This window comes from Vicugna pacos, chromosome 7 (assembly GCF_048564905.1).
Source record: "Vicugna pacos chromosome 7, VicPac4, whole genome shotgun sequence".
Lineage (NCBI taxonomy): Eukaryota > Metazoa > Chordata > Mammalia > Artiodactyla > Camelidae > Vicugna > Vicugna pacos.
In genome coordinates this window covers 42,668,134-42,682,699 of record NC_132993.1, presented here as the reverse complement: position 1 = coordinate 42,682,699, position 14,566 = coordinate 42,668,134, and the positions used below count along the sequence as shown (strand labels likewise).

The 14,566-nt window shown below is 40.3% G+C and overlaps 1 protein-coding gene across 12 annotated transcripts in view; it reads right to left on the bottom strand.

The window, feature by feature from the left end:
* Positions 1–14,566, bottom strand: part of JAZF1 (JAZF zinc finger 1) — a 461,275-nt gene that overhangs the window by 163,741 nt on the left and 282,968 nt on the right. The gene's annotated exons all lie outside the window — the stretch shown is intronic.

The following is a 14,566-nucleotide window of genomic DNA, read 5'->3' as shown; positions in this document are numbered from 1 at the left end:
TTCACATGAATATATTAATTACTTTCATTCTTGTGTTATGATTCATACCGAGAAGGGCAGAGTTATCATGAAAAGTAATCAGAGTTCACGGCACCTCTTCAGTTACTAAGGTACCTCTTCTTGGCAAAGTTTAGTAACTCTACATGAAGTGTATTTACAGCTAGTGAATCCATAAACATTTCTGAAAATCCCTCCAATGGGTAAGATGTGGAGTCTCCTAGAGCTAAAGACACCTACCCTAGGTCCCCCTTTCCTTTGTGTCCTTTCTCTATCGATGGCACCTTCATTCATTAGATCCTGAAGAAGGATCTAATGGCAAGGGGGGCCAGGGAGGATCTCTGTGATGCCCGTTTCTGCCTGTGTCCACAGTTCACAGTAAGCAAACACTGGAGTGCACAGAAGGATGGATGTTGAGTAGATGCAGGATAGAAGAAATAGAGAGCATTTTGTGGGAAGATCCCCACTCCCAATTCCCCACCCCTCAGCCGCAGATTGCTTCTGAAACTGGGAAGCAGAGAGCAGGACACAGGGAGACCTCACCCAGGTTACAAGCACCATCCTGTGGAGCCCACTGTCTGTACGTGAATATTTGTGTATGTATAATTTTTTCACATAGAAACTGGGCTTCTTTACTCTGGTAAAGATCCTCTAGGGGCTGGCAGGTGTCTAAGCTTTGTCACCAGGGGGACTTGTGATGAGAAAGGATGAAAATTTTTTCCTTCACGTGGGGGGCCCTGCTCTTTCAAGAACACTCTGGAATGTCTCATATCCAGAAGTGAAGCCTGGAGGCTGGGTTTCTAATCTTTACAACAAATCTAAAAGTCAGTTCTGGAAATGGCCTATGCAAGAGTTTATTCTGGATATGTAGAAACAGATCACTCACAACATGATTTTCTCCTTTTATGTTTACCTTCTCTTTTCCCTCTTAACCTACCCGTGGGCACTGGAAATTCTCTTAAAAAAGAAATCAAGACAATCTCCATATTTTGGATAAAAAACAAAGAAAGAAAAAAAGGATTCTTTGAGAGAACTAGATAAGATTTAGATAAATAGCCCTGTAATTTGGAAATTACAAAATAAAGTTACTGGGCATTCTTTGTAAGAGCCACAAAAAAAAAACACATACATCTTATAAGTTTGGGATGTAAAGAGGAAGAAAAGATAAAGGTCTGCTGTGTGTCTTGTCTGTGCCGGCGTTGTCTGCAAACATCCTATTTCATTTTGCCAGCTCAAGGGTCAAACCCACCACCTCATTCACTGGTCTGGGTTGCCTCTTCTACTTGTGATAAGTGAAACCTTATTTTCACTTTAATGAGACTCTAATATGTTCAGAATACAAGCCAAAGCTATCCTTGAAACAACATTATTGCCTCTGCTTCATGTATTTCAAGCCAGGTCTAAAAGCCAACACAAGAAGATGGAAGATTTTCAATACTTGGGTTTTGTTCATTCTGATCCAGGAGAGACTCCATGACCAGGCAAATGTCATACCAAGTAAGGAGGTAACATTACCACCAAGGGCCTATTCTTTGACTATGTGCACTCTAGACAGGCGTTCTACTGTCTCCCTTTGGGTCTCTCTGTCCTCTCACCCCATGCCCAGCACCTCTCCATTCCCACATGATGCTAAGCATCCTAAAACATTTCTTTTGGTCCTTGATTCCTCCATCTCTATTTTCTAAAGATGTTGCTATAGTAACAGCTGAATTTAGCCAGGATCTACCTGCATATAGACTGTATTATAATTACTTAAGCCCATTAGATGGTGAGCTCCTAGCTCACCCTTTTCATCTTGACCTCCAGAACATAGGAAAGTGCTTGGTACATAGTTGGTAAGATGCTGACTGAAGAGAAAATAAGGAACCTGCTTGGACACTGGCACTGAACTTCTATTATGGGACCCAAAGTTCTCAAAAGTGAAAACATTTCCAAAGAGGTGAAGAGGAAGACTCTCAATTTGGAGCCTGGTGTGTGCCTGGTGTGGGACAAAGACTTGAGACTGGCCAAGTGGCAGAGGGCGGTGGAACAGGGCTGGTGACGGCAGCAGATGCTGGGGCCGAGTAGGAACAGACAGTGGCTCTGATCCGTGAGACAGCCTAGTGCCCAGAACCGGCTGGGCCTAGGAGATGTGGGGACGGTACACTTAAGCCTCTCCAGCCACTTGAAAAGTTATCTGGGGAGCAGAACCCCTGGAAAAGAAAGAATATCCTACAAATGAGCACTGAGGGCTTGGAATGTTGAGATTTGAGGAAACTACTGTGATGAGACCACAGGGCCTGCCCCCAGCTGAGGAAGTCAAGAGCACACCAAGCTGCACGATTAATAATGTCCTAAAGGGTTTGACAGAATTCTTTTGAATGCCATACTGCAATAATTTACCACTCCTTCCAAATGTTGAACAGGAAAAAAAGCCCTAATTTCTGAACTTAAAATTATGGACCCCTACAGGGACTTCTAATTCTTTTAAAATCTGCTAGCCCTGGTGCATAAAAAAATAGCAACACTTTTCGCAAAAAAGGGTTACCTTTCACTTGACTGTCTGAAATAAAATGACAACAAAAATTTCAAATTGTTAAGTGCTTTACTGCTTTAAGGCAAAACACACAAAGCACGCAACGTTTATGTATATCTTTTTTAAGTGACTCACTCAATGACCTTGAGAAATTGTCTAAAGCCAAGCCCACTCCCGGAGCCATGTTGATGAGTTCTCACTGGGTTAAGGGGGGTTTTTGCTCCCTTCAGCCGACACCGAGAAGACTTCACCCGCCAGGGTCTCATTGCCTTTACAACAAGCAGCAGGGGGAAGAATATTTTGAAGCACATCGTTTCTGTTTCTTTTTGTGACCAAATAAGTCTATCTCACTACTTGTTATTTTGATCAGTAGTAGCAGCCTCTGAGGGTGGTCAGTTACAACTGAAAATCAAATCTGGGGGAAGACAACTAACATATACACAGTGATTTACAGTTTATGTAACGTAGCATTTAATATTCACAACAGCCTTGTATGGAAGATACTCTCATTATACTAATGCTGCCTCATTCCAACAAGGATTTACAAAAGAGACAAACTTCTTGTCTTTAGTTCACAGATGCAAAAAAAGGCTAAACTGCCAAAGTGACTGGCCTGTGCTCACATACCCAGGTGTGTGGCCAGGCTGGAATCTGAACCCAGGTCTTCTGAATTCAAATACCATGAACTTTCTGGAACGACACGCAAATGACACCATCATCTCCCTTAACAGAAACATGGGGCTGGATGAAATATCAAAAGAGAGCCTGCTTTCCCTATTCACTCAGAAAGGAATCTGTTACTGAGTAAAAGGTAAACATGCCATGGCCTCTGCAAACAAAGTGTGATTTTTTTACTAGCTTGTGTATTAATGAAGTATCATCACAGCCAGTAAGACGGGGAACTTGCAATATGAAGCCAAGGACATGAAGCTTGAACAATCACTGTCCTCAAATTGCAAAATTATATACATATATAAAAAAAAGGAGACAGGACCAATTTATCTGTTGAACATTTGAGAAAAGATCAAGATGGTATTAATCTCAAGTACAGTAAAAAGGGAAGGAAAAAACGTAAGGAATTTAAAAAGCACATTATCGAAAATAACTTTCAGCAACTATTTTTCTGAGAGAATAAATGCTGAAAAGCAAATGAGCTACTCAATTAAGGCACAGAGTTCCTCTTCCTCCCTGTTGATTTTGTTTCTTGTTTTATTTAGGGGATGAAGGGGCCAGGAGGAGGAAGCTGGAGGGTAAGTTTCACAGAGAGAAGTTATGACATGCTTAGAGATTGCTAGCATGTGCTCATTAGAGAGTACACAGGATAACAAAATGTAAACCAGAAAATATATACTATGATACATTTTCCTTCTGGGTTTTCAAAGCCCACCAAAGCTTTCAACTATTGCCCTGGGCAATTCTCAGTTTCAGTTCTAAAGTAACAGCAACTGGGGGGAAGAGGTGGGGAGGGATAAACTGGGAGTTCGGGAGTTGCAGATACTAACTACTATATATAAAACAGATAAACAATGAGGTCCTACTGTATAGCACAGGGAACTAGATTCAATATCTTGTAATAGCCTATAATGAAAAAGAGTTTAAAAAGGAATACATATATATGTATGTACAACTGAATCACTATGCTGTACACCAGAAATTAACACATTGTAAATTGACTGTACCTCAATAAATAAAGTAACAGCAATTGAAACTCTTGAGAACAGATCAGAGGCATGTACAATAATAAGCACATCCAAATGAAGAAAGAAGGAAAAATTCAATGTAGTTGCCAAACATAACTTCTTTACCAAGCGAAGGTGTACTGTATGTGTGATAATTCAGCAAGAAGATCATCCTTCCTTGAACAACATTAACATAAAAAGCCAAATCGAGTCCCTCTAGTCTGTCTATAAGTAAACGTAAGTGAGATGATCACTAAGGACCCTGGGACTTTTCTCAGTAAATTACAATCTTTTCTTTGTCTTGCTGCATTAGGGTGTAAAAACCGTGAGGGAAAATAAAAGTAAATCAAATCTTCCCTAAACCGGTCATTTTAACGTGTCACTCTTTGCAGTAATTATGATTCCATTATACAATGAAGTCTACTGGGACAGCAGCCCAGCCTGGAACGAACTTCAGGTTAGAGTCTACTTGATAAATATTTATTAACAAGCCACAGACACAGTAACAAACTAGAACATATCTAACATTCTGTGGTTTCATACTGTTGTCAGGGATGTTCATATTGTTCAAGACTATTAGTAAAATACAGTTCTCCTCCTTCCCTATTCCTCATCTGCTCTCACTGCCCTGGCTTATCTGTTGGGAACAACCAGGAGGAAAACATAAGTGGCCGATCAATGCAACCCCACTCTGCAGGCAGCTGCGGACACAGAAAACATCTTTTTTTTTTTTTTTAACATTTTTTATTGATTTATAATCATTTTACAATGTTGTGTCAAATTCCAGTGTTCAGCACAATTTTTCAGTCACTCATGGACATATAAACACTCACTGTCACATTTTTTTCTCTGTGATTTATCATAACATTTTGTGTATATTTCCCTGTGCTATACAGTGTAATCCTGTTTATCTATTCTACAATTTTGAAATCCCAGTCTATCCCTTCCCACCCTCTACCCCCCTGGTAACCACAAGTCTGTATTCTCTGTCCATGAGTCTATTTCTGTCCTGTATTTATGCTTTGTTTTTGTTTGTTTGTTTGTTTTTGTTTTTTAGATTCCACATATCAGAAAACATCTTGACAAAGGCTCTGCAGCTCAGAGGGGGCAGGATCCTCTCTGGAAGGCACCCGGGCTTCCTCATGGTGAATATGTTACCTGGGGGTCTGCCACACAGAAGAAGGAAGGAAAACTGCCCTTCTGATGTGGGCCAGTGGCTTTTATCCCCCTTTATTAGACACTCAGAGATTTCAAACACTGCTTTGGTACTTTGGGGTGTGGGATGTTAGGGGTGAGGCTGTGCTTCTGGAAAGGTTAGGGTAGTACAGTTGGGGACTGAGTGAAGCATCCAGAAAGAATAGACACAGTTATATGGAATCTGGGGAGTGGGGTGGGCAGAGGTCAGCAGTAGAGCATGTGTTTAGCATGCACAAGGTCCAGGGTCCAATCTGCACTACCTTGGGAAGACAGCAAACATACTAGCACCTCTCACAGTGGACCATCTACGGCTAAAGAACAAACTCCTTAGGTACAGGTAGAGCCAGAAGACATAAGTGACTTCCTTTCAACTTCCCAGTGGGCACAGTTCAGTGGCCCAAGTTCCTTTGGGAAGATTCTGGATCTGTGGGATGAGAGGAAATCCTTAGTGGGGTGCAGACAGAATCAATCTGGTGAGAGTTTATTTGGCTCCATGTAGACCCTGCTTAACCTCGATCTACTCTGGCTGAAAATAATGACTTAAGAGAAAGACCAAGCAGCAAGATGAGACATACTCAAAAGCAATGAAAATTTTTGTGTTTTCTCATGAGTGCCCTCCGCAAGAAGATACCGAAGCAGAGGAACTGAAAGAACATCCAAGAGATCTGTTCAGTTAAAAAAAACAAAAACAAAAGAACAGTTACTTTCTTTCTCAGTTTTTCTGCGCAGAACCAATTAAGCCAATGTCAATTTCATTCTCCAGTTCTTTAATGACTGATCTGTGTTAATTACTAGAGCAGAGCAGGCCACATTCTGACCTCGGCTGAGTTTTATGTTTCATAGAAAACATCATGGAACTGATTCAGGGAAATAGACGGGACACAGTGAGGTGAGCATGGAGGAGGGGTCATGAGATTGGAGCTCATATTCCCAAATTCAGTACCTAGTTGTGTGGCTTTGGATGGGTCACTTCACCTCCTAGTCTCAGTTTCCTTAACTGGAAGAAATGGAAAATGTTGGTCAAAACAAACCCTCTTTCTAAGTTCTAACCCACAGGATCATACAGTGTCCAGAGTTATGTGGGATGGACAGGTCACAGAAAAAAAAATGGGAGAGAAGAGTTTTGTAAAAGTTCTGTTAGGTTCATATTTCTATATCACTTTACCTATAAATGCAGTACTTGTGGTAGGAATTTGAAGACATATAACCCATATTTTTATGGTTTTCTATGAAAGGTGTTCCTTAGGCTGGGATCTTTCTGGAGGGCGCCCCCGGCAGGGATGAGGGTCCTCAGGACTTACTTCTTGCCAAATGCAGATTAGAGGTGAGCTTGCCAATGACTGTGGCATTCCTGTCATCACAGTGGGCTCTATTTCCTGACCTTGCTGCAGTTTCTAGGGGCGTCCAAACCTTTGTACAAATGTGTAGATAACATCTTGCTAGAGCCTTTATTTGCGAATAAAAGATGCATCGACTGTGTAAAAATATTCAACTCTTATTCAACTTAATTCAGCTCTCACAAGTCAATTCTAAAACATTCAGGACACCTCCAGCAAAGCGGAACTCTCTTCTAGGTAGTTACTCCATTCCTGGACAGCATCAATGATCACAGAGTACTTCTGACAATACGTCTCCCCGGAATGTCTGCCTATCACTCACCTTCTCTCTTCTGGTCACACGCACATCTAAATTACTTTAACAGGGATGGACAGAGAGATTTTGGAATTTTCATTTGCAATGATGTAATGTCACCATTTTAATTCAGGGAAAGAAAGATTTTTTTTTCTTCCCATGGTAAAAGCTTGAAACTCAGTTGATAATTCTTACAACTAGTACTCAACAAAGAGGGGAAAAAAACCCAATGAGAACTGATACAGCAGGTAACACCACACAAAGAGCATGGAGAAAGGGAATTTTCCATGCAATAGAAATTGTCCACACAGATAATTCAAGGCCATAATCATTTTCCATCCCCAAGTTTACATGTTGTGTGTTTGCTTTCAACTGAATTACTCTAATATTGTTTGTGTCCATGTTTTATTTATCTGATCAAAAATAGGTTCACCAGTGAGTTTTGCAGCTGTCCTTTTAAATATCAGATCAATAGGCCTAATTTAAGTAAGAATGCTGGCTACACAATGCTTAGCAAATAGCTTCTTAATGTGCTTGTATTAATTAACATAACTAATAGATATGCTCTCATTTTTCAGAGTTTTATGGTCCTAACATTACAAATTTATGTAGATTTGAATATGTTAAGCAAATGATTCATGTATAACTGGACTAGATAAAGGAAGGAAAAGAGGAAAAGATAAAAACTCTCCTATTGAATTTGCTGTTTTCTTTCAAATATTTACAAATAATGGAGATGATCTTTCTTTTTTTAAAAATAAAACTGTTTAACATCTGCTTTTTTATAATATTGTTATTTCTTGTGAGCACTCTGTTTGAAATGCTTGTTCCCCAAAATAACTTGCAAATATCAAATAACTATAATTTCAGAAAAAAAAAAAAAAGAAACATGTGCACACCTCATAACTCCAGGAAATTCTTGAACCCAAAAAACAGAATTCCAGATGACTTGGAACTTATCCTTCCCACATGACTTTGGTAAGAAAGAAGGAAAATACAGAAACAAACAAAAAAATACGTATTTATTTAAAGCGAAAGATTTGCTGAACATATTTACAGGTCAGTGTATATCCAGCCTAACTGTCTATACTTGGTACACTTAAAAGTATTAAACAAGAAGAATAAATGTTCACAATAAACATTTATCTCTACCTCAAACCCTTCTGTGGAACAGAATAGAATATAAATAGATAGCATCCTTTACCCCTGTACTGGCTTGGCAGCTTGATTTCACTTCCATACTGAAATATTTGCTCACAAATTAACGAACAACGGTAAAGTGGAGGCCAAAGATCCTACATTTTAAAGGTTCATGACTGTATGGTACACAGAACATAAGATCACAGGATCTGAAGGTTTAAAGAGATCCTAGAGCTCTACCCAGCCCTCCTTAGTGCAGGAACTCTTCAAAAACATTCTCCTGTTCTAAAAAAAAAAATAGCCTAGTATCAGGTACTAGACTGGACATGGTCATCTCATGACCTCATAATATTCTTATGAAACAGGCATATTAATCTTATCAAAGGAAAAGGAGGCTCAAAGAGTCAAAGAGGGGAGATGAGGAAGAAGAAAAAGAAAGAAACATCACACGTTGTTGCCAGTTCTTTTTTATCGTCTAAGATCCAAGGAGAAACAAGAAATAAATTAGACAAGATTCCCTTCCCTTGTGTCCTGTGCATACCGCCAATTCCATAATTATTTACTGGGATATATGTAATAAGCAAGCCAGTCACTGGAACACACTATAAACAGAAATGTTAGCTTCCTCTCTCCTTGGTATGTTACAGCATTGTGGTGACAGACAAAGATATTTAGGATCTGTTCCCAACTTTGAAAGTCTGGGAACTATCACATAACTAGTGTTAGAAGGAATGCTAAAACACATTCCCCTAAGAATATTCAGTACAATTGTGTTTTTCATTTTAATTTAAAATTCAGTAAGTATATGTTTTCCCCCTCCAAGGAGATAAATAACTGGAGCGACTGAACACACCACAAAATACAGGCATGGGAAAAGGGTGGTAGTTTTGACTCTGAAATTCACCATTCTTGTCAGTTGAAGTCACACCGAAAGCATTAATTTATTCTGAACATTAATTAACTGGAGATTTTTGCATTTAATTTTCGCTGGCATTTTAGAATCTATTCTAAGCCCTGTGGAAATGGCAGGTCTGATGTTATTAAAGTTAGCCTTTCAGAAAGTCCTCGAACTAAAGACTCCAACACATTAAAAAAATGCTGAGAGTCCAGATAATGCAAATCTAAAGTATTATTAAAGGGTATTCTTTACACATGAGAAAAAACCCCTTAATTTTACTAAAAATGAATTCAACTGTTAGGAAAGCTTCCATTTTATATACTATTTGGGCTCTTCAAACTCCTCCTAAGAAACATCTAAAGCCAGTTTCATTTCTTTTATTCACTCATTCATTCATCCAAATATTTATTGTGTGCCAAGTACATGACAGGCAGGGCAAGCAAGGTCCTGTCCTTGTGCAGCTTACAGTCCAGAAGGGAAAGTGAGAAACAACAAATAGACCAGAAAACATCACGATGGGTGAGAACAACAAAGAAAATAGAAGGATGATATGATGAGGAGTGATTGGGAAGACCTCTCTGAGGAGGACCATTTATGTCAAGTCTTAAACGATGAGAAATGAACCACACAGAGATCCGGGGATAAACATCTCAGAGAAAGAGAGAGACAGATTGGCTGGTGTCACTGCGAGACAGTGAGACTGAACTCGGCAGGTCTGAGGGCAGGGAGGTGACAGTGACCAAGCAGCAAGGCAGGTGATAGTGTCATCTAGTAAGACAGGGAAGCCCGGGAGAGAAACAGGAGAGTATGTATGTAGGGGTGGTGGGGACCAAGAGCTCCATATCAGATATGTGGAGTTTTTGATGCCCACTTAAAAGAATGGTTCAAAAAAAAAAAGTTGTATCAATTCCATGATCAGCATCAAGGGAGGAATCTGGAATAGATGCTGCTGACTACAGCTACATTAGCTACACTGGGCAGAAAACCTTAGTTCCCTAATCAGCTTTATTCCACTCCCTGAGTCACTTTAGATACTCAATTCAATCAAGCAATATTTAACTTAATATGACTCAAATTCAATATAGCAGGAAGTCATAAAACATCTACTAAGGAAAGAAAGTCCTTTTGGAAACCACACAAGTTACTTCTATTTTACAGCTTTCGTGTGCTCTCAAAGACACAAATTCTTTCATAGAATGCAAACAGGTGCTCTAGATGTATGTGCCACATGTTTAAAAATTAAAACATACGCAACAGAAGCTGTGAGGTAGAAATCAGAAGCAAAAGCCTTTGAGTTGTGGCTCCCAACACAAAGAACTGTTATTTGGGTGCTCAACGTCCGAGTGCGAGAGTGTTTGCCTGGGTAATACGAGGTGTTGGCTGACAGTGGAAGGCAGGAGAGCTTACCTCCTTTCCAAGTCACTGTCCCAAATGATTATACTTCCCTACTTGGGATACTTTGAGCTCAAATTTAGATGGATTTGGTATAAACTATTTTTTTGAAAAGGTGACGCAGACGTGGGAAAAATAAAACGAGACATCTTACTCAAGTGTAAAATTATGAGGCAGTAGAGAATTCCATGACCACATCGACTTCCCAAGCCTCAGTTTTCAGAAGCCAAGAAAATATCACTGTATCTTGTGTTTCTTCACTTTCCAAGACATTTTTGTGTCTGACCTTCATCAGCCTGAGGGCAAGCAGGATCTACATACTTCAGATTACTTGAATTTATGGAATATGACTATAACACACATGAATGCCAAGAGTCTGGAATCTGAGTGTCCTTGCCAACAGTGAGGAAAGGGCCTCCCTACTCTTTATTAACACATCTTGAGGGGGAGGATTCCTCTGCAATTAGCTGTCTGGCAGTAAACAGGACCTAAAAACGAATCTTCAGCACCTCAGAAACAGGATTACTCATATCTACAAATGTTACTAAGACCATGTCCTCTGAGAAACTGCCAAGGAATAATTTTAACAACTATCAAACGAATGGCTCCTCTCTCATCCCATAGGAGGAGAGAAAGCCTCACTAACTGGGTACAAGAATCCAGATCATCCTGTGAAGTGCTGCCTTCAAACATGTTCACTAGTCCAGCCTAAGATGATGAGGTCACCACATGAAAATAAAGCCCTGGGTGCCTGAAAGAGATGGTCCTCTACTCTACAGAGAAGTGAACAGTTACAACCATGAGGAAGAATGCACTGAAGGCACACAAGATGGGTTTCGAAGGATGAATAGGAGTTAGTCAGGTTAAGAGGATTGGGAGACAAAGACAACATTTCCAAGAAGGAGCCAACTGTGTGAGGATAAAGAGGCAAGACAGAGTGTGACATCTGAGGAACAAGCAGACCCACTGGATTACAGCACGGGGTGGGGGGAGAGGAGAGGAGAGGATGAGGCTGTACAAGAGACTGATGCCAGTGCCACACAGAAGAGCCCTAAAGGTCCTGCTAGAGTGTGATGATTACCCGAAGGAAATGAAGATGCACTGAAGAACTCTGGCTAGGGGGAGTGGGGCTCCTAGCATGATCAACTTTGCTTTCAATTGCTATTTTTTAATTTTTCAAATTGAAGCACAGTTGAATTACAATGTTGTGTTAGTTTCTGGTGCACAGCAAAGTGATTCTGTTTTGTGTGTGTGTGTGTGTGTGTGTGTGTGTGTGTGTATTCTTTTTCATTTTATTTTCCATTATGGTTTATTACAGGAATATAGTTCCTTGTGCTATACAGTAGGACCTTGTTGTTTATTTACTTTATATATAGTAGTTTGTGTTGGCTAATCCCAAATTTCTAAATTATCACCTCCTTCCTCTCTGGTAACATGTTTGTTTTCTATGTCTGAGTCTATTTCTGTTTTGTAAATAAGCTCATTTGTGTCCTATTTTAGAATACACGTATGTGATATCATATGATGTTTTTATTTCTCTGACTTCACTTAGTATAATAATCTAGGTTCATCCATCTTGCTGCAAATGGCATTACTTCATTCTTTTTTATGGCTGACTTGTACTCCATTGTACATATAGATCACATCTTTATTCATTTATCTGTCGATAGACACTCAGGCTGCTTCCATGTCTTGGCTATTGTAAATAGTGATGCTATGAACACTGAGGTGCAACTTATTTTAGAAATATCATTGACAACAGCTGGAGAATGGACTGGGGTAAGGATGGGGCCAGGGGGTGTGATAAGACCAGCAAGATAAAGTAACAAAGATAATAAAAAACAAAATAACAACTGGCCTTTCACCTAAGGTTTGGTAGGAGGGGTCTCTTGTTAACACTGTCTTCTTGCTTGTTTCATGTGTACTACAACATATTCTACAATAAAGTGTGTGTATTTTCTTTGTCTACCTACCTGGCAGAGGCCTCTGAAGGTACTGTAATTCTGCAAAAAATAAGATGGACAGGAGAACGCTGCAAAAGATCTGAGTATTGCTAGGAAGTATACTGGACTACTGAATGAAGGTTCACATTAAGAGGAGGAGCTAAGTCAGTAATAAAGGCAATGAACAGTAAAACTAGGAAACCAACGGTCTGGCTAGCTGGTAGCCTTACATAAAAGATGCTGCCTGTTAATGGCAGACCACTGACTGTCTTCACCCTAGAAGATGGGCTCTTTGTATGCAAGAATCCCAAGTATTGTAAGTCCATCTTCCCATGTGACCTACAGCCTTGACTTTCAGCTCAAGTGCCACCTCCAAGCCAGAGCTTCACCTGCCCTCCCTTAAACTTCACACCTTCCACCTCCACCAGGGAAGCCCCAACAATATCTCCTGGTGTATCTCTGCCAGTGAATGGGGGCTGCTTTTTATTCATCTTTGCTCTCAAGGCCTGGCACACAACTCAGTGTTTGTTTTAAGAAACACTGTCAGTTAAACATTGTTTTAAAAATGTTGCACAGCCACTGTAAAAAAACAGTCAGGCAGGTCCTCAAGAAGTTACCCACAGAATTTCCATATGAGTAGCAATTCCATTACTATTATACCCAAAAGAACTGAAGGCAGCTATTCAGACAAACACTAGCACACAGATGTTCAAAGCAGCATTATCCATAAGAGCCAACAAGCAGTAACAACCCGCTGACTGATGAATAAACACAATATGGTATATCCCTACCACGGAACGTTATTCAACCACACAAAGCAAAGAAGTACTGATACCTGCTACCATGTGAATGAACCTCGAGAACATTATGTTAAGTGAGAGGAGCCAGTCACAAAAGGCCGGATAGTATATGATTCAACTTTTATGAAATATGCAGAATAAGCAGATCCACAGAGACAGAAAGCAGATGAGTGGTTTCCGGGAGCTGGGGGAGGGAGGAATAGGGAATGACTGCTTTTTGGAGGGATGAGAATGTTATGGAATTAGACAGTGGTGACAGTTGTACAATACTGTGAATGCACTAAAAACCACTGAATTGTACACTTTATAAAGTGGTTAAGATGGTGAATTGTATGTGAATTTTACCTTAAATTAAAAAACAAAATCTTTGTAGACCTAATCTCACTGAAGATTCAAGTAAGCAAATCATCCTAGCCTGTCTAAGTGTCCATCGGTGCTTCCTTCCTCCCTCTTTCCTCCACTCCCAGCTTACTGGGGACCTTGGACAAAGTCAAGTAAACCCTCCAGTCCTCAATGTCATCTGCAAAATGGGAGTTGCACTAAGATGATGGTTTTAATCACTTCTGCTCTCACGTTTGATGGATAATGTGTTGGGATGATGCAGGTCCTCTGCACGGACACCCCGCAGCAGAGTGGGCGCAGGGATGAGTTCCCCGTCCTCCAAAGTGCCTGTCTGTGTTCTCTGAGAGTTCAGCAAGATAGCAGGGGTTACAAAGAGAGCTAATAACCTATTCTTCAAGGGGAAAAAATCCCACAAAATATACTTTTCTTTGGTTTTCAATTAAAATTGACCTTTCTGAATCCATGGCTGGAGGCAGCTATAGCAATGAAAAACGATGTCATTTGCAGGCGATACTAAGAGTGCAGCAGTACAGTGAAAAAGGTTAGAATCATCATAGAATTCCTGGGTCTCCACCTACCACCTCAAGGTTGGGGTGGGAGTGGGGAAGGGAGATACAGATTAAGAAACATTATAATCACAATGGAGCAAAGGACTGACCCAACCTTATTTGAAACCCATTTGGAGTGGGGTATTTTTGGGAACTTAGTTTTTCCTTTAAAGCTTCCAATAATCAGAAAAACAAGTGGTTTTAAAAAAAAACTGTCTAAGAGAGATGAAATTTTGACTGCATGGCTCACCATCCTCTTAAACTCTGAATGAGGGTGAGACCAGCGCCAAGTCTAAGGGGCAGGAAGGAGGGAAGGAGGGAAGAAAAAGGCCAGGAGGAGGAGGAGAGAGGTGAGAATTAGGGAGACCTAAAGAAGACATGCATTTACTTTGCTTCGCTTCTTCAAAGAAGGTGGCAGCAGGAGGTGGGGGTGGGGATGGGGGAGGCAGGGTGTGTCTACAGAAAAGCTGCTGAACCGCTGAA